Genomic DNA, 21,287 nt, shown 5'->3' on the forward strand with positions numbered 1-21,287 from the left:
CCTTTGAAATATCCATCCTTGACATCATCCTTTATGGCAAAAAACTAAATGCTTTTTCCTTAAAATCAGGAAGAAGACAAGGATGTCCAAAGTCACTACCTATATTCAACATTGTACTGAAGTTTCCGGGCAGGGAATTAAGCAAAAGAAAGAGACAGAAGAAGAAAGAGAAAGAGGAGGAGGAGGAGGGAGAGGAGGAAGGAAGGAAGAAAAGAAGAAAGAAAGGAAGGGAGGGAAGGAGGGAGAAAGAAAAGGCTTCCATCTTGGAAATGAAATAAAACTCTCTTCACAAATTGCATGATGTTATATATAGAAAATCCTAATGAATCCACTAAAAAAAGTATTAGAACTACTAAACAAGTTCAGAAAAGTTGCAAAATATAAAATCAATACACAAAAATCTATTATATTTCTATACACTTGCAATGAACAATCTGAAAATAAAGTTAAGAAGCAATTCCATTTATAACAGCATTAAAAGAATAAATTCCTAGGAAAAAATTAACAAGAGAAATACAAAACTTGTACCCTCGAACTACAAAACATTGTTAAAAGAAATTAAAGGTCTAAATAAATGGAAAGTCATCTACAGTCATGGATTGGAAGACTTAATTTTGTTAAGATGGCAAGACTCTCCAAACTGATCTACAGATTCGACACAATTCCTGTAAATATCTCAACTGCCTTTTTACAGAAATTAACATGCTGATCCTAAAATTCGTATGGAAAATAAAAGGACCCATACGAGTCTAAATAAACAATCTTGAAAAAGAACAAAGTCAGAAAACACACTTCCTGACTTAAGACTTATCACAAAGCTGCAGTAACCGAGAGCGTGTGGTGCTGGCACAAGGACAGACATATGCAGATCAACGAAATTGAGCTGGAAGTCCAGAAATAAACACATCTGTAATCAATTGATTTTCGACAGTGATTCTGAGACAATTCTATAGGGAAAGAGTTGTCTTTTCAACAGATTGTCTTGGGGCCACCAGATACCCACCTGGGAAAGAATGAACTTGGACCCCAACCTCACACTATATACAAAAATTAACCCAGAACGGATCACAGACATAACTGTAAAAGCTAAAACTGTAAGATTCTTAGAAGAAAATACTGGAGTAAATCTTCATGACCTTACAGTAGGAAACATACTTAGACACACCACCAAAAACACAGGCGACAGAGGTGAAAAGAGACGATTTGGACTTCTGTGGAAAACTTCTGTGCTTCAGGGCCACCAGCAAGAAAGCGAAGAGACAGTCACAGAATGAGAGGAAGTGTGTGAACAATGTCCTACAAAAGCTGTTTCTCTTTTTTGAAAAATTACACACAGGCAAATGTGAGAACCCAGGTATCTTGTTTCAAGACAGACATCAAAGATGTTCGTGTACGTGCAAATCAGTATCACTCTTCTCATTAAAAATTTTGGGTTTTGGAAAATAGAGTTATTTTTATAAAAATACGTGATTTATGTTATGGGTTTCTCATTGTTATTTTTTAATTAATTAACAAGGTTTTTAATTCATTCATAAATAGTATTTTTAAAATTTTTAATTTCCCTTGTAATAAGCAAATCCTCTTTGGGGTCCTCAGGAATTTTTCAGCATGTAGAAGAGTCCCGTTGGAAAACGTCTGAGAACCACGGAGCTGGAGGAGGATGCAAAGGCGTCAGAGAGGGAGGCGCCGCCGCCGCTGAGGACCGAGGGGGTGGGCCGGCTGTGCCCGGTGCCCCAGGAGGATGAGGACCTGAGAGCTGGCCCTCGGGCAGCACAGAGGTGTTCAAAGGACAGGGATTTCCCGAGGTGCACACGAGACCCAGCTTCTCCCGTGCAGGGAGGCCAGCAGAGGAGGCCAGCGGGCAGAAGGGTGCCTGCAGGCGCTGAGAGGTGCGGGTGGGGCAGAGACCGGAGCCCTGACAGGGACGCGCACGAGGTCTGACACTCCCCAACTCCCCGGGCATCCTGCTGCTGCGTGGGTGGTGTTACTTGTCCAGGCTGCTGGCCCCTCCACATCACGTGCAGCCGGGGCTGGATGTGCAGCCAGGGCTGGGTGCTGAGCCAGTGGGATGTTCTGGCTGTGGAGGAACAGATCATTCCATCCCTGATTTAGTGATGAGGGACCCAAGACACAGAGACCGGACATTCCGACCACATTTCAGGGCAGTCGCTTGCTCCATGGGCCTGAGAAGACAGGAGTCCTGGACACAGTTGGAGCTGCATGTCTGATGGGGCTTGGGGCCTCTGTGGCTGGGTCAAACCCTCCTCCAGAGGCGTCTCCCGGCATCACCCGTCCCCTCCATGCGTGGGAGGACGGGGACCGAGGGTGAGTATGGGAAGCTTGACATGTTGATATTGCCCACTTGTTTGCACATGTGCCCTCGAGATTTGGCACTGGTGTGCTTCTTGTAAATCTAAATGATGTAATTTGGATTCGAATGAATCATAAAAATGTCCCTACCTTGGCAGGCGGTGTCTTTGCTTTAGGAATAAAAAGGAAATACTCCTGCTTATGAGGGCAAAGTTGAGGGGTGGTGCTATCTGATAAGAACATCTATAAAATGAGTAAGAGCGTGTTTTATAAGTGCAGGAATCTTTACCAGGGGGTCGTCTGCGAGGCTCAACAGGGGCGGGAGGGGCCGCTCTCCTCGGGGAGCAGGATGGGCGGGGCGGGAGAAGAAGGGACCCTCGGCCTGGCCTCACCGAGGGCGTCCTCGGGCACAGTGATGGTGGTGGTGTCGCCTGCTGCGTCTTGAAGGCACTGCGGTGAGCGCAGGACACGGACGAGCTGGCTTAGTCCTAGTGAGCAGCCTGCACAGCATGCATGTGGTTCACGGGTCTGAGGTCACAGAGCCAGGGAGCGGCAAAGGTGACGCTCAGACCCGGGTCTGTGGGGCCCTCAGAGCCAGGGCGCACGGGCGCCGTCCAGGGCCAGCAAGTGTGCGCCGCTGATTAATGGGTCTTAGGGATTCAGGCAGCAGCTTATGCTCCCTACGAACGTGTGCGTGTGGGTCCCTGCCGTTTACCTCTTTTACGTATAGTAATGTGTATCCATTCATCCCGAACTCCTAATTCAGCCCTCCCTTTGGTGCAGCACAGACAAGTATGTTCAAATTCTTGTAATAAGCTATCACGGAACTGAATCTGAAAAGATACATATGTATGTGAATGTATATGTATGATTGAATCGCTTTGCTGTACACCTGAAACTAACATTGGAAATGAACCACACGTCAATAAAAAATAAAATGAAAAAAAAATGTGTGAATGTGGTTCATATGGACACCTGTGCACGAATGTTCACGGTAGCTTCGTTTGTGGCCAAAGCGGGGACTGACCGCCAAGTCCTTCCACGGCTGCCGGGTGAGCCGAGCCACTCGCTGGAGGAGGAGGGACTACGGATGCAGGAGGCCATTTGGTGGGTAAACCCCCACCCTGTAAAGTGTAGTGACTCTCCATTCACACAGCGACCTCGGGATGGCAGGAGTCTAGGGATGAGGACAGCTTTGGGCTGTGAAGTGAGGGCAGGGCAGGGAGGGACCGGATGGGTCCCTGGAACCGTGCCGTCTTGACTAGGCCGGTGGACACGGGAGCCCACGCCTGTGACAAGACGGCACTGCCAGTGGGCGAGGCACGGGCGGCAGGACTTAGCAGCAGATGCCAGGACGCCAGGCGAGAGCACCGCTTGGCAAGGCACGGTGTAATTTAGGCAAAAAGGCATTTTAATGAATAACTGTGTGAAAGACAAGAGGGTGCCCGTAATCCCAGCATAACAGCTTTAACTGCAAGGGTTTTGAAAGCGAGCTTCAGGGGCCAGCCGGCTGAGCTGCACCTCGCCTAGCAATCACAGGCAGGAACAAGGGGTACTGCGCCAAACACGCTGGTAAAGGATGGCGGCGGGGAGGCGGCCGTGGGAACCAGCACTCTCAGACCCGCGGGGAGCGATGTGCCACTGGGCTCCCCGGGAAGTCGGAGGGACAGACCAGAGTCTCTGGCTGGACAAGGAGACACAGAGACAAAGACCGAGAAGGAAGAGAAGGCGGATCCCACCCCCGCCAGTCGGGGGAAACCCAGGCCGGGGAGGGGAGGGGCTGGCCCCTGCCCCCGAGATGCCCGCAGAGCCAGGGCTGCAGCTGGAGGCTCACCTGGGGGCCAGCCCTCTCCGGCCTCTGTCAGGTCCTTCTCCTGCGACACCTGGCCATGCTTTTCCCTCCACAAATCATCCCCACTGAGAGAGATCCCTTCCCCGTGTCTCAGGAGGGGCAAGGACCCGAAGATAAATCGGCACGTCCAGGACATGACAGGTGACGGCGCCGTGGACTCCATCCCGTGGCACAGAGATCTGCACGCTCCGCGTTCCGGGACGTGTAAACCCGTGGGAAGCCCGCTGTGAGGAGCTACGCGGACTCTAGCAGCACCATGTTGCTCCAGCCACCATGGGGGCCACACTCACCAGCTCCGCCGCGGCCACCCAGACTCGGAGGCCCTGCCCGGGAGCATGGCCTCAGGCTGGGCTTCCACCAGGGCTGGGTGGCCGGGCCGTCCACCACCACTGCTGTGTGTGCCAGGACCGGGGCCCCAGGCTCTGCCCTGGTTCAGGGACACAGGCAGGGGAGATAGGAGAGAGAGGAGAGGGGTGACCCTGTCCTCAGTCCCCGGGAGAGACAGGTGGGTTCCAGGAAGAAGGAGGGAAAGGGAGGGGCAGGGTTGGCTCCACACCTATGGGCTGAACTTGGAGAGAGACAGGGCCCGAGCCAAGAGCTTCGGGAAGCGGAACAGGCGGGCAGGAAGCGGCGGCCCCACCACAACAGCAGCGAGTGCACAAGAGAGCCCTCAGGAGGGACAGACCGACCTCATCTGGCCAGTGTGTGGGGCGCCGTCTCAGCCAGGGGAGGCTCCTGCCGCCGCAGAGACCGGACGGAACCACAGCAGCTGCCCGCGCTCACGCCGCCCAGGTCAAGAGTGTGAGGCCCGACCTGCCACCGCTGGACTCGGCCGTGGCGACCTGGGCGAGGCCACTCCTGCTGGCCACTCGACCTGCGCTCGGCTCCACGGTGGGTGGGCTGCCCTCGCCGACACTTCTCACCTGCACACTCATGATGGTGTTGTCCATTAATAGAACATCTGCTTCTAAAAGAGACTCTCCCTGTGTTCATCACCTTCATCCTCCTTTTTTAAAGAACACTGAGTGACAGGACTCAGGTGGTCAGAGGAGAAGTCCCAGTGCGGGACCCTTAGGTCACAGGTGAGAGCTCGCCTCCCCCAGTCCAGGGGCCCCAGGCAGAGTATTTAAAAGCCCTGGGCCTGCCTCGCTTTCCCCAGCGCGGGTTTCAGTGCCACGTCTTTCCAGCAATACCCACCCCATCCACGGAGCACCGCTTCCCCCAGGATCCCACGTGGGGGACCGTGGCCCCGGCTCTCCCCTCCAGGAGCCGCCCACCCCGCTCCCCCTCGCCAGCCCTTCTCCAGCCCTCACAGCTCAGCCCCCTCCCACCTCTGAGTCAAGTCCAAACCCCACTCCTCCTCCAAGGCACCTTTCACGTGGCTTCCATCTAATCTGAAAACACCTCCCGCCCGTTGTCTCTCTATCTGTGGGCTGTTTCTTCAGCCACGTTCGAAAGAACCCAGTGTGGAGGAGAGTACACGCTGGGGTCTCGAGCAGTTGGTGTATCTACACGGGACCCCACCCCACACAGCAGGACCTGGGAGCTGCGTGTGCAGAGCCCGCATCCTGCCCGTGGCCTCTCTCCAGGCCAGGGGCTGCCCCAGCCCTCCACGTTTAAGGCTGTGCTGTTGGCCTCCCTGCACACCGGCCGCCCCCACAGACCTCAGAATCCAACAGGGAGCAGGGCTATCTGTGGTGCAAATGCCCAGGAAGCTGCACCCTCCTCCACCAGCCTCTCCGGGGGCGGCGACCCGGTGTAGGGGACCCGCCACACACTCGAAATTCGATTCCATTGGACCCGCCTGCTTTCCTGCGGGGAGCAGGACAGCTCGCTTCAGAACTCTCCGGGGAAGGATTTAAACGATGCTAAAGGTTCGACAAGTTACACTTGTGGTTTTCAAAAGAAATCATTTTGTGTGTGTGTGAAGAACTACCTTTCTTGGCATAAAATAACTGGAAAGTACCTGGGATATCTCAATAAAACACATCAAAAGTAACTTTCTCCGGCTTGTTTTGACACGTCCACTTGTGGTTTTGTCAACTTTAGCTAAACATCAGGCTTTCTCAGACAGAGCAAACCAGTAAAATATTCAACAGAAAAAGCAAATAGCTGTAATTCCTTCTCTGTTTGCCTATTTTCAAATAAAAGGCCAAACGGAGAGGAGTGGCCGGCCCAAGGCAAAGCGCATTTTTCTGCTTCATATGTTCCTGTAATTATTTGCGTAGGGTTTAAATGTCTAAGGTCTAGATCCTACCAGGCTTTTTCAACGCTGTGTTGCGAGGTGCAAGCATTCTGAGCCAGTTTCATATTGACAGAGGATTGTCCAGTCCCGTGGAGCCCAGTGAAAGTCAGAAGGAACTCGTGTAAGTTTGAGTTCAGACTGTTGGAGGCAGACCTTAAACAGACGTCTTCCCAAGAGAGACAGCGCGAGCCCACCACGTTTGCCCAGATCATTTGGGGCTTCACGCCCTACCCCCCAGGACAAAGCAGCCCCCAGGAGGTGGCCCTGGAACCAAACAGAAGCAGCACTCATGTTGCAGGGGTGTGAGGCGAGCTGACATCACAGTGGGGCACTGGGCTTCCTGGCAGCAGAGGCAAAAAGAGAATCTGGCCCACAGGCCTGATTTTCACCTTCTAACAGAAAGAAAACTATATATGAATTTATCTCAAGGCCAAAGGGAGAACGAAGCCCTTCTTCCTGGAGGTAAACATAAGCAGGACTCTGTGACAAGATGTGTCGTCACATCTGAAACAAGCAGGAGAAAGACGTGCTCCTTCTCGGGCTCTTAACAGGCGGCAGCAGCAGCGCTGCTGGCAAACAGAGGAAGATGGGCCACCGCCACGGCGCCGCCTCCCTCTGCAGTGTGTGAGGGGAAGGTGCTGACACCGCCCGGGGAGCCCTGCCCGCACGGGCGTCCGGCTGCGTCTTGTTGTTGGGGGGGGGGGTTCTGCCCTCTCCGCCCCCTCAGCAGAGCCTTCCTCCAGCAGGAGCGGCCCGTGAGCTGCCCCTTGCTGATTGTCGGCCTAGGGTCCCGCTTGCCTTGGGTGTGATGCCGGGCTGGGCTGGGCCTTCCGCCGTGAGCGGGAGAAGCCAGCGGGGAGTGTCCGGGGATTATTGTAAACAGGTGCTGGACCCTGTTCTGCACGCAGGGAGGGTAAGTTTGGGGCACAAACCCAACGGGGCCTGTCTTGCCCTCGGGAGCCCACCGTCCCCGTAGCACATCAGTCAGCAGGTCAGTAAGACAGGCTGAAATGAAGCTGGGCTCCAGGGAGTGGGGTGCAGATCGGACAGGGGGCAGGAGGAAAGGCACCAGCCTGGAGACTCTGAGAGGGGGTGGGCCTGACGTGGGCAGCCCGGGGACGGGGGCCAGACCCTGAGCTCCGCAGGGCGGCCCGGGAAGAAGAGGAACCCAAAGCAAGGGGCTCAGAAGGAACACGAGCAGGAAAGCGTGCGCATCTCCGCTCAGTCTGGACACTGGGCTCCGGCCAGAGGGGCCAGGCCAGAGATGCCGGGGCTGGGGACTGAGGCCGCCGCCACGGAAACTGGGCTGGGGCGGCGACGGACCCGGGGAGGCACCACAGGTTTTAGAGGGATGGACTCCCTGGGACCTGGTAATGGAGGTGAAGGTGGAGAATAGGGACAGACAGACAGAGACAGAGACAGTGACAGAAACTGAGAGACGCAGAGAGTCAGACAGAGAATGACAGACACGGAGAGAAGTCCAGGCGATGGGGCTGGACGGGAAGTGCAGGGACGGAGGAGGAGAGGCTGGTTGTGAGGTGGGGAGCCCAGGCTGGAGGGGGAAGGGAGAACGGGGTGGGGGATGCGGCACGGGAAAGAGAAGGAACCGGCAGGTGAGAGTGGGGGTGAGCCGCTACGCGCTGGGGTCTGGCACTGCTCGGCAGGGGTGGGTGGAGAAGTCGGGGCAGGGCTAACTCATCTCTTAAACAGCCACCTTAGGAAGGTGGGGTTCCTGAGGAGTGGCCATTAGGATAAAAACCTCTGAGGGAGAGGCGAGGCCACGATGCAGAGGGCGCTGCTGCCAGAGTCAATGAAAGTGCCTCCTGCTTCCTCAGCTGGAACCCCGAGATTTGGGTCGAGAGAGGCTCATCCCTGCAAACACTCAGGCACTGTGCTCAGCTTTGGGGTCTATTAGGAGGTGAGCTGTGTCTCCTCAAGTTCGTATGCTCAAGTCCCAAGCCCCAGGACCTCCAAATGTGACCCCTCTTGGGAACAGAGAGGCTGCAGGTGTCATTAGTTAAGGTGGGTCATTAGGGTGGCCCTGCTCCAATTTGCTCGGGTCCTGACACAGGGGGGAAATCTGGACACCGACACAGACGTGCAGGGAGAACGCCAGCTGTGGAAAGATCAAGACGGTCACTGACCCCCAGGGGGAGGCTGGCACGGCCCCAGGAGGAGCCGCCCTGCAGGTGCCTGGGTCGGACTTCCAGGCTGGAGGACTGGGAGACGTCGGTCTGCCGTTGGAGCTGGTGCTTCGTGACGCGGCCCTGGGCCCGGCTCAGGGTCCTGACCTCTCCTGCCCTTGTTTCAGCTGCGTCACCTTGAGGGGGGTGGCGGGAAGAGGGGCCGCCTCGGAGGTGCTGCTCCTTCTGCTGGAAGGGAGGTGACAGAGGCGAGAGCCCCGGAGCGCGTGCAGACACGGTCGCCATGGAAACAGGCTCCTGGCTCCAGGAAGGGATGAGTTGTGGGTCCAAGGCCAGAACTCCGGAGGCTTCTAGGCAAAGATCCCACCTTCCTACACCGGGCAGGACTTACATTTTAAAATATTTTAGGGCCGAGGCGGCTGAGTCCTTATGTAACAGCCGACTTGAGGGCGTGCAGACGGGTAAGAGGACTAAGATGAGTGCCCTCAAACAGCCGAGAGAGCCAGTCTGCTGGGGAGCCTAATGTAAGAGCAGCCACTTGTGTGGCGGCAAGTGCCTTCCAGCTACAAAATCCCTTCTGGGATGTGACTGATGCGGCCCTACTCCCCAGGCCTCACCAGCCCGTGGGTCCAGACTCCTGAGGGCGGCTCCGAATTAAAGGCCACGTGGCCACGCCCTCCCCTCCGAGGGAGCCAGAGCAGCGGGAGCCACGTCAGGACCACAACGGAGGATGCAGACGACAGAGGGCGGTCTGATTGCGACCCACCCTCCAACCTCGCACAGCCCCCGGGCCCTCCACAGCCTGGAGCATAAAACGGACAGGGAGAAGGATGGAAACTGGGTCTAACGGCCTCCAAGAGGCTGGAGGCACAGTCGGTGCCACACAGCTGGGGTGTGTCCACTTTGTTAGTGAGGCTGGCCGTGCCTTCGCTGCCCATTGAGCAGCCCTGCACCCGCGGTCCCAGCAGCGGTGCTGAGGACACTGAGAAACAGGATGGGCCCCTCGGGTGCCCGGGTTCCTCCACCTGGGAGCCCTTCCAACCGCTTCACAGCGCTCAGTGGTTTTGCGGTGATGTGGCCAGTGGGATGGAAGTCAGCAGTGCTGGGCCCACCGGTGTGCTGGTTCTTCGTCCAGGAACAGAGATTGTTTCTCCTGGGTGGGCGGCCTCCCCGCCCTCAAGCAGGTCCAAAGGCCTTGCCCCCGACCTCTCGGCAGCCCCTCCTCTGGGCCCCCTGCCCTGCTCCCCTCCCCCAGTTTCCTTCCGGGATTCCTGCCTGACTTAGAGTCTCCCCGACTTAGCCCTCAACTGTACGCTGGCGAAGTGTTCCCAGAAGCGCCGTGAGTGAGAGGGGACGGTGTGTCTCTCCTTCAGCCCCTGGGAGCCTGGATCAGAGCCCAGGTGTCAGGTAAACGTGGAGAGGACATCTGATGGTTCCAGCGTCTCAAACGTAACCATCACTAGCATTGGCAGTTAGCAGAAGGAGAAGTCTGACAGAGGCAGGGTATTGGCCTAACTCCAGCGGTGGACGGACAGGGGAGGGGCTCCTTGCAGGGCGGAATAATCCATCTTTGTTCTTCTGTGTGTTTAGACTCTTCTGAGCCAAATTCTGTGTAAATATATGATTTTAGTCTGGTCTTTTCATTTTGGGCTGCATGTCGAATGGATGTGTTAGCTTAGAATTTATCACCATAACATACAAAGTGCTAGAAAAAAGATGGGGGGATAGCTAAGCCCAGGCTAAGAATAGAATCTAATTTATGCAAGTTGATTATACTTGTAGCAAGAGTGATAATTAGAGATATTTTGAAGGAAAAAGAAGAAGAGCTGGAGAGTGAAGATAATTGGAAGACGCCTTTCTCCTAGGCTCCTGGGTCGCCAGGAAGGGGCTCTTTAATCACATTAACAAGAAAATAATTATTGATAGTCACAAATAACGTCTCTGCGGGCGCAGGGAAGCTCTGCGCCGCTGGAATGATCCGATCACTTTAGAGCCTTCCTGCCAACTCTGATGTGAGCGAGGTGAGGGTCCAGGGAGCTGTTCCCCATGTTAAATTTGTCACAGGTCATTGTGGGCAGCCCGGGAAGGAGAGGCCTCGGGGGCTGAGGGGTGGGGGCTGCGGCCGTGGGCATAGCGATGCTGAGCCCCTCCCCTTGCAGACCCTCAGCGGGAGCCCCGCCTCCCACCTCGTGGACTTCCACGGAAAATCGGGGGAGCCATGCGTGGGGCGTGCACGCGCCAAGTACTCCCCACCCCCCACATCTGGGCATCACCTCCAACGCCCGCCTTTAGCCCTAAGAATACGGACCTAGGATCACTCTCCTCACTTCAGATTTGAAAAAGTCGGGGTTTCACTTCTTTTGCTCACAGAAGTCAGTGTGAAGGGGCTTCTCAGAGCAAGACTGTGGCAGCTGACCGTCAGTGGACCCCTTTTCTCGAGCATCCTCCAAGCCTAACGTCTCGTGCCTTCCCTTCTCCTCTGCCTCGGGCTCAGCTCGGGGAGGCCTTTCCCAGCTCCATGAGCCTGGACCAGAGCCTCCTCCCCTGGGACCAGAGGCCCTGGGCCCATGGGAGCACAAAAGTCCTTCTCTGTGCAAAGACCTTCATAAAGCCAGTTTCTCAGTTGCTGCTTCTCTGGCACCGGCGCCCTGGCTCCTGGAGGGAAAGAGAGGCCAGACTTGTCAGTGAGACCTTCTCAAGATCTGGACCAATCCTCCCGGCCGACCCCGTCCCCACGCAGTGGGCCGCCCACCTCCCTGAGCCCCACCCAGCCGGCCTCGCGCTCAAGACCCCCACAGATGCCAAGCTGCATCCCGGGCTGCTGGTGGCTCCTGCGTGTGCTCCGGGCACGTGGCTGACACTTTCCTCGGAGCGCGGGCCTGGGGGACTGGTGAGCCTCTGCTGACCCAGCCCTCACCACCAGACCCAAGGGCTGGACCCTCCCTGGCTCCCGTGGCATTCCCAGGGACAGGCAAAGGCCCGGCATTCCTTCAGCGCCCAGAATGGATAAACACACTTTGGCACAGAACTAAATTCTGATGAACCTTAAGACACAAACCACGGAAACCATTGTCAAGCAGTGTTTCAGACCACGGGATGAAACGAGGAGAAACCAGAGAGCAGTGGGAGGCGTGCCGTCAGCATTCACCCCACTCCTCCTTCCGTGCTCGGAGCCGGGCTGCAAACAGGAGGCTGAAGCCCAGACTCGGAGTTCACAGTGTCCCCCTTCCCACTCCTGACCTCATTCCTCTGGAGGCCAGGGGACCCTGATGTGACCCAAGGGTCAGGCCACGCCCCCGAGGGTCCCAACTCTCTGGACAAGCCTGTGGTTCTCCGCCATTTAAGTAGAATTTTTTGAGCACAACAGGAATGATCCTTCGAGAGAAACAAAAATGAAATTTTCAAGCCCCCTGTCCACTGTGGCTGGGACTTCACAGGTTTCACAGACCAGCCCCCACCTCCCAGAACAAACCCAAAACAAAACAAGAAAACAAACTGCAGGGAAGTCTCGTCCCAGGATCCCCGTGCAGTGCTCTCTCCACAGCTCCAGCCTCCGCCCAGCCTGACTTTTCAAAAGGACACTTTTTACAGCTGAAATGTGCTCACTGACTCAGGGGTTCAGACATCAGAAAATGACACTGACCACGAAGAAGCTGTTGGCACTGGTTCTCCGCTAACAAGGGAAGAACACTGCGCTCCATCTGGACACTTGGGATTTTAACACTTAAAAACATTTACAGTCTGCAGAAGGGAAACTCTAAACCGATGCCCAGAGGGAGAAGGCAGTTTCTCCTAGCGGGTCTCAGGCTGCCCTTGCATCAGTCAGTCCCGGCGGCAGTGATGCGGCACCACCGAACCTCAGGCGCTGAAGCCACAAGAAGCGTTTGTTCAGCTCTCGAGGCCATAGGTCGAGCTGATCTCGCTCATCTGCCGGGGGAGGGGCGGGGTGGGAGCTGCAGAGGAGGTTCTGGGGACCTCGGCTGGGGTCGGCTGGCTGATGGCTACCAGGGCTAGCCCTGCCCCAGTGCCTCCTCTTCAGCAGGTCCCCTACTAGGGGCAGGGGGACAAGAGCACTGCAGTGGACAGCGTGAGTCACGTGACCAGGCCTGAGGGTGGGGCCCAAGGTCACCCAAAGGATGACTGAAGGAGGGGCTGTGCACTGGGACCACTCACAGTACCTAACCCCTCCCCCAACTCCTCAGCCCACCGTCCCTGCTAAATATTGCCGGGAGGTCCACACACAGACTGGCCGACAGCTGTGTGGCCCCAAGGAAGTGAGCCGCTTGCTTCTCACCCCTCCGCCTCCTTTCACAGACGCCCCCGACCCCACCTGAGCAACTAGCCAGAAGCCCTCCGGCTGGGGAGGCGCCTTTCATGCTTTGTCTGTGTCACACCTCTGCCTCGTGGAGCTGGGCCGCTCACACCCTCTTAGGGTGCCCTTCAGAGACTGGATCCCTCCTGTGGGGACTGGATCCCCCCTCCGGGGACTGAATATATTCTACAGGGACTGAGTTCCCACTGCAGGGACTGTGTCCATCCTGGGGGCACTGACTGCCTCGTGAAGCTGACCCTGGCCAGCCACCAGGCAGTAACTAACCAGGGTCCTCGTCAGCACCCCCGGGGCCTCACGGCTCTGCAAGTTGCTTTCTGCACGTCGTCTTCACCGGTTTGGCGTCTACCACCCCCACCCCGCCGCGGGCAGCGCTGAGCTCAGCCCCGGGGACCAGACATTAACAAGCCACAGTCCCCACTCCCACAGCCCAGGGTCGCCCTGGGGACGCTTGACCGATTGATTAACTCTCAAATCCCACTTCCCTGTTTTCTGTGGAGGAGTCATAAACACACGAACTCACTACAGATGGGCTGCGTGATGGGATTCCCTGCACTGTGAGGGAAGAGCCAAGGGGACAAGCAGGCTGGGGGGAAGCCCTCCCCCCTCCGTCATCTACTTGGGGAAGAGGTGGCTTAGGGTTCTCAGCAGAAAGGCCCCTAAAGGCTCAGGCTTTGGGCCATGCCAGGTTCTCTACAGTTAAGCTGTCCTTCGGAGCAAAGCTCATGAGTCAGAATCAGTCAAGGCAGCTCGGCCCGAGTCTTCCCTGTGCCCTCGCCCTCCATCCAGGGGCCCTGGAGACAGCCTCTCGCCCCGCCCCAGCAGAAGTTCTCGCCACCCACAGATGTGTAAAGAGGCAGCTCGCGGGCAGCGCGGCCACGACGGCAGCGCACAGCCTCACTCGTCTGTAGTTCGCCTCCTGCACCTGTCACGGGGCAGGCGTGCAGCCAAGAGCCGTGGTGGGTGCAGTTCCGGGGGGGGAGGGCCGTGGAAGTACTAAACCCAGACACACCTCGTCTGGTGCAACGCCGGAGGCTCGTGTCCTCGGCCCTGAGTCTGCGACACCCAGCTGGTGCAGTCCTGTCCTCCACTGAAGAAATAAAGCGGGTTTAGAGCACATTGACTTTACATTTACATCTAAAAAGATGCCAAATTCCCACGCTCTTTCAAGACCCTTCTCAACTTCACTCCCCTGCCCGTCGTGGACCTTTCTCTGTAACTCCAGCCAAGACTGAGAAGCCCCCTCCTTGGTGCCCCCAGCCCTGAGCTTACGGGGACACCTGCCCTGCACCGCTGGCCTGGATATCTGTGCTCGCCGTTTCACGTGGTCAGTCTTGGCCACTGGCTGCAAATTGGTACCCGGGCCAAGCGTTTGCCTCCACCAGACACGCCGAGTCCTGGTGATGAGCCCAGCCTCGGGCGTCGTGGCTGGACCTGGGGGGCCGGTTGCATCTGCCCTGATGCCTCCTCTTTGTAGCCACACAGATGAAGCCTGGGGGAGGGGCCAGGTAGTTCTTGGAACCCCACAGAGGATGGAGGAGGAGGGGGTAACTCCGCACCTCCCCCACAGACAGTCCTGACCAAGTGCAGTTGATGAGGATGTCAGGCCCGACAGGGGGTGGTGATCAAAAACATGAAGGGATTGTGGGGGGAAGGTATAGCTCAGTGGTGGAGTGGGTGCTTAGCATGCACAAGGTCCTGGGTTCAATCCCCAGTGCCGCCATTAAAAATAAAGAAAGAAATAAGCCTAATTACCTGCCCCCTCCAAAAAACAACAACAAAAACAATGTCTTAAAACATCGAAGAAAAGAACACATATGTTACACACTGTGTGTGACCGCTCCCCGGGCCAAAGTCGGCCGATTGGAGGGTTTTACGTTACACTGCTTGACTCCCTTCTGGTGAATAAAGAGGAAGACACTCGCGCCAGGCTCTCGGCGTTGTGTTCTGAGAACTGAAATCAAGCACGAACAATGGCAGCCGGCTTCTTACAAACTGTGACATAGCCGAGGTTTTCAGGAGCGGGAGAGCACGTGTCCGCGGGAGACCTGACCCGCCCCTGGTCCCCTTTGGAGGCTGCACTCTCCCTCGGACGACCCCGTGCTGGAACCCTTCTGGGCCTCGCCCGGCCCAGGGGCCCTCAGAGAAGCCGGGAGGTTTGGTTTGACCTGGTTTGGTCCCTGCTCTTACACCGGCCGCGCAGTCCTTGCCCAGGACCCTGAGCTCCTCCGCGCCATTCTTTGCGCTTGTGTGAAACAGGACACGCTGAGGGATGCGGTGTCCCGGCCCAGCAAGCGCTCAGCAAACAGGAGTAGCTGTGACCAGGGAGGGCCGGGGCCGCCTCCGCGGGAGGTCTGGTTCTCACACGCTGTCGAGAAGGATTCAGAGGATCTGGTGAACAGAATGAGTGAGGAGCCTGAGCGACTGGCTCAGCAGTGAGACGCGCTGCCTTGTGTATCTGGCTCTGGTCGTTACTTTCAGCAGTGAACACGCACAAGTATTTGTGGGGGGGGCTCGACTCTCCAAGGCCACCCCTAGGACCCCGTACATCAGCTCCGCCAGCTGTGCTTGGTCCCGGGCTCCGGTCTGCGGGCAGGGGGCACATCGGGGCCGCCTGAAGAGGCTCACGCAGACGTCCTGGGTCGGGGTCTCTGGGCGCGGGGTGCGGGCATCCGGACACATGGGACTTGGCAGGTGACCTCTACACACAGGCAGGGTGGATGCCCCGGTGCTGCCTGGGCCCAAGGAGCCCTCTTCCTCCGCAGCCCCTCAGACACCGAGCTCCTTTCCTGGTCTCTTTCCTCCTCCAAGGAGATCGTTGTAAGTGGGCCGCAGGGTATGGAAATTCAGGAGGCAAAGAGATTGTGGAAAGGTGCTGGGACGGGGCAGGAAGAGAGACAGATCGCAGAGCAATTCCAGAGCCCCGAGAGGGTCCTGCTGGCCTTGCCCATGAAACAGTGACAGTGAACAGGCTGCTCTCAGCTAAGGCCCTGCAAGACGGACACCCCCGGGTCAGTAGGCGTGAGCACTCAGAAGACACTGCCCCCTTCTCAGCCTCCCTCAGATGCACCATTTGCTTCAACACTCAGCCTGGAGAGGAAGGCGGCACCCTCGTGCCTTAATGCGTTAAACACAGCTCAGAACCACTATAAACAAGCAAACCTCTCTAAGAAGCTTTCAGTAAACATGAAATACCCATTTTCTGAAACAGGGACTGCAGAACTAGGTTCCTTCAAAGTAAATATAAATATTTCTCATGTAGAGGACAGAGGAGAGGTGTGAGGCCTGAAGACCAGAGGAGACAGATCTAGAGATCTAGAATAGATGGTGTGGATGATGGGTGGGGGGATGGGTGGATGGATGGATGGATGGATGGGTGGATAGATAGGTGGGTGGGTGGGTGGATGGATGGATAGATAGGTGAATGGATGGGTGGATAGGATAGATGGATGGGTGGTTGGATAGATTCTCCCCCATTTTCTTGCCAAAAGAATCCTAGTTCTTTTCAGGGCAGCATGGTACACAGAATTTTCCTAAAAATCTGCATCCTAGTTCCCTTGAGGCTGGCATTGTCACTGTGACATCAACACAGCCAACAAGGTAAGAGCAAGAGTAACGGGGAGTTCTGGAAAGCTTTGACTTTCCCAGTTCAGGTGGGCCCCTTTCTTCCTCATGGCTTTCCCCTCCCCCGCCTCCTCCCCCTTCTCTACTCCTCCGTCTCCTCCTCCTCCTTCTTCTTCTGGAGAAAGTAGATGTGAAGGCAGGAGGTGGAGCATCCATTTTGTGGCCATGAGGCATCCCTGAGGAAGAGAGTGGTAGAAACGAGAGACTCCAAATGTGTTGCCACCACAGAACTGCTGTCCCACCTGCAGACACCCTGGTCAGTTGAGCCACTGCTGTGGGGTCTGTGTTGCAGACCCCCAGGCACAATTCCTGACTGATACCGAAAGGGCATGGTTTCAGTCCTGGTAGAACACACTGCCGCATATGAGGATAACTTATCCCAGGGTTTTAATACAGCTCAGTGAGCACTCTGCCTAGCACTTACCACGTGACCAAAGCGGAATGACTTCTGAGAAGGGGCTTATCCCTTGCTGATGAGATCGACGCACATGCAGTCTTTACAAGACACCCACGTGAAAACAACCCAAGTGTCCCAAAAGCGTGGAGACAAAATCTTGTGAGAAATCCAGAAGGAAAGCCGGTGGCATGGGCCGGGATCATCTAGAAAGCCTCCGTGGAGAAGGAAAATTTGAGATGAGACATTGTAACATAAAAGGCCAATGTAATTAAGATACAGCAAGTCCCACTGAGAGAGGGCACACCTGTGTTCGCTGACTCCATGGGTGCAGTCGACTCAGTTTTTCCAAAATTCCAACAAACAGAAGAACCAGTAAAGATTATTTGCATCTACAGCTGTAGACCTATGCATTGCTAATTGATGTTTATTAAGACATCTTCGGGGAAACAGAAAAACCCCAAAGGACCTTATTATCCGAAGAGTCAATTACTTCCAAATTGTTTGGATGTTAAGAGTAAGTTAGTACATTGTCGATTCACATTCAGTCTGGGATTTGTGAAATAAATGAAGATGCTATGTGTCTGTTCAGTCAGTTAATTATATTCCCCATAAATTTATCCATACATAAAATCTGTGACTAGACAGTAATTTGCTTAAATTCAGTCTGCATATTAAATGATCATCTGCTATTTATCTCTTTGTTTTTGCTTTATTTCTTTTTTGTTTTCCTTATTTATATTCAGTTACTGCCTCCAGCATCCAAAAAACAGAAAGTTACTGTAATTAATTTCTAATAAGGAATAATATAGACACAGATATTATGCAGGAAGCAGATCTTTTCAACCCAATTCCACAGAATGTCCTCGGAGCTTAATTCTACAGTTATTAGGCATTCATGTCAAAGGCAAATCCATCGCTAGAAAAATGGGAAAACACAGATTATTTTAGATCCATTAACAATAAAAAAGACTGTTCAAAATAGCTAATCTATCACAGATTTGTTGTTCAGAGTGTTTGGGAAACAAGATATGACGTAGGTATGGCGTGATGGTGTCGTTATCCAACTTTGACCAGTACAATGCCAGTCACCCTTCCCGGGCCGTCCTGGGCATGTGATGCTGGAAAACCACATCATCTTCCTAGACTGGAGAATCATTATGAGCTATTGCTACTGTTCCAAAACCAAAAGATGATGAGCATTCCAACAAATGCCAAAAAAAAAAAAAAAGAGCATCACTGCCTCTGACAAAAGCCAAGTGGGTGATTTACACAAATGGAAGACTGAGATGGCTGGTGGAATTTTCCAACATCACGCTCCGGAGGAAAACAACCCTTGAGTACCAGTCTGGCTTAGAACAATGCAGTCCCACAGAATGCCATGAAAGTAGCTTCGGTAATTGTCCCCAGCCTTTTGCAGTGACCAGTATCATGGAACTCAAGTTTCCAGCCCCAGATCATGTTGGGGCTTTCTTCTGCCACTGCCCACGTGGTGTCAGGACTCGTCCTGAAGCCGTCAGCGGCTGTAGGGCCAGCGACAGCAGCCCAGGCATCAGCATCGCGTGTGCTTGCTGCTCTGCTTCTGCCTGTTTCTCACCCTAGGAGCCTGGTTTCAGTTTTGTGTGTTTTTTTAATGGTTCTGAATATCTTGCAACATGTAAGTTCAATATTGTTTATTCACTCATTTCAGTTGGATGTTATCCTCATAATATGTTTAGAGCTGAGTAGGGCATTAAATGTCACTTATTTCATCCTTTGCCTTTTTAATGTGAGAACACTGAGACTCAGAAAGGTGAGTTAATTTATTTACACAACCAGAGGGGATGCAAGTCAAGACTAGATCCACATCCCCCAAGTGCATGGTAGTGTTTTTTCCAGTTCAGCACTTTCTCTCATTATACTTTAGAAAGCAAAGGGTGTGCACGGCTGGGTTCACTTGTTTCATGGCTTTAGAGAAGCTTCTGAGTGAAAGGTTGAGCTCAGTGGGGCTCTGATTTTAAATCTCCTATTAAAGAGATAATGTTCTGTTCCTCAAAAAAATTAAACACAGAATTACCATGTGTCCAGAAATTCCACTTTTGGTAGCAGCATTATTCACAATAGCCAAGAGGTAGAAACAACCCAAGTGTCTATAGATGGATAAATGGGTAAATAAAATGTAACACATCCATGCAGTGGAATATTATTCAGCCTTAAAAAGGAAAGAAATTCTGACACCTGCTGCAACATGGATGAACCTTGAGGACATTTTGCTCAGTGCAATAAGCCAGACACAAAAGGACGAATACTGTCTGATTCTATTTCTATGAAGTAGTTGGAGTGGTCAAGTGCATAGACAGTGGGCTAGTGATATGAAAAAGAATATATGTGTGTGCATAACTGAATCACCGTGCTGTACGCCAGAAACTAACGCAACATTGCAAACCAACTGTGCTTCAGTTAAATAGAAGAAAGTGGAATCACTGTTGCTGGGCGGGGGGAGGGTGTTATTTGATGGGGTTGGTTGTCTGATGTTTGCAAGGACTGGACTGCACACTTAAAAATGGCTAAGGCGGTAAATTTTATATTGCGTCTTTACCACAATTTTAAAAAAATTTCAAAGAATGTTCCTTAAATATTACCACCAAATATAATCCGAGTTCAGTAGGACACGCCCTCTGAAGCAGGCCCCAGGCCCACAGGCTCAGGCGGGCTGCTACCAAGTCTACAGCTCCGTTTCTCAGTGGCGGCCCCTGCAGAGGCACCTGGTGGAAAACCCAGTAACAGAGTGTCGGAGGCTGGGACGCAGTGGGCAACGTGTCTGACCACAGATCAGGAGAAAACACAGTAATATTCCCTTCTCTTCTCAAATGTCCCCAACAGAAATGTTTTTGTCTCACTTTCCCAGTTTCCAAATCTGCTAAAAAGAAATCACCTCAAAGACCCTTCGCTCTGCTCCCTGATATGGCTGAGACGACCAAACCCAGCTTCAGCGAGAAGCCTTTGGACAGATGGCTTCACCATTCTAATTAAGTATATATATTAGACTGTTGGAATTAACATACTTAACACCACAGACGTTTTCTGTGCTCATTTAGAATTTTTAGTCATTTACTGTCTGTGTGGTGTCAGAACCAGGGCCCTCTGTGAATTTCATTCTGTTCAGTTTAGCAGTTTATTCATATTTGTCACTTTACGATTACTTTTGAGCAATCTTCAAGCATAACGTGGAAACGGAAAATTTTTAAAAATTAGGTGGTGCTTTTCCGGAAGCCTGAGGACTAACATTAGCCAGGAGAAGCACTGAGCCACCTCTGATGCTACTGCGATGCTCCCTAAGCTGGGCCGTCATCCCCCAGGAAGTCTTCTCTGCACGCGTTCTCGCCAAGCTTGAATTCTCGTGTGTGGTCACGGTTTTCTGAGCGTCTGACCAGTCCCCTCCCCAGCCCCACTTCCTAGGGTGCTGCCCGCACCCGTCCACACCCCATGTAGGAAGCTCCAAAGTCTCCCGTCCGTCCCCTCACGTCCAGCCCAGGCTCCCGTCTCGGTCCCCAGGTCCCTGGGTGCCTGGCCACAGTCAGCCCACTGACCAGGAAGCACCCAGCTGCCCTGCATCTCTGTCTGTGTCCTGATCGCCTCTTCTTATAAGGACACCAGTCACACTGATCAGGGCCCTGCCGTATGACCTCATTTTACCTTCATTACCTCTTCTAAGACCCTGTCTCCAAAATATAGTCCATTATGAGGTCTTGGGTATTAGGACTTCAGTGATTAAATTTTAGGGGGACACGGTCTCGGCAGGTAACAACTGACAAAGATGCACAGAGTTCAGGATTGGCAGGTACTAACTACCATGGATAAAGCAGATAAACAACTTTCTGCTGTGCAGCACAGGGAACTGTATTCGATGCCTTGCAGTAACCTATAATGAAAAGGAATCTGAAATGGAGTATCTGTGAACGTGTATGACTGAGACGTGGTGCTGGGCACCAGACGCTGATGCAACACTGTAACCTGACTGCACTGCAACGAAAAAAGACACACCGGTCCTCCCTGAGCCTGCCCGCCCTGTCCACGGGCACTCACCTGGGCGGCTCTACAAACCGCTTTCATCTGTCTTCTCCATAAATGTATCTATTTGTTCACATTTGTTTTTTCAAAAGAATGTAAGAAAATCTAGATACACTATGTCCACAGCCTTCCTCTGGTCAAATCATCCTTTTTTAAAAAAAAATCATAAAGTAGACTGCATAGTTAATCAGACAATTGCTTTTATACTCATCATGATTGAAACCTGGCATAACTAACGCCAAGTTTAACGTGTATATACAACGTAAAATGGAAAACAATTAAGTGTCCAGAAAAACTAGCTTAATTTTCTACTAAATACAGGTGCAGTGGTTATGGCA

This window comes from Camelus ferus, chromosome 7, assembly GCF_009834535.1.
Source record: "Camelus ferus isolate YT-003-E chromosome 7, BCGSAC_Cfer_1.0, whole genome shotgun sequence".
Lineage (NCBI taxonomy): Eukaryota > Metazoa > Chordata > Mammalia > Artiodactyla > Camelidae > Camelus > Camelus ferus.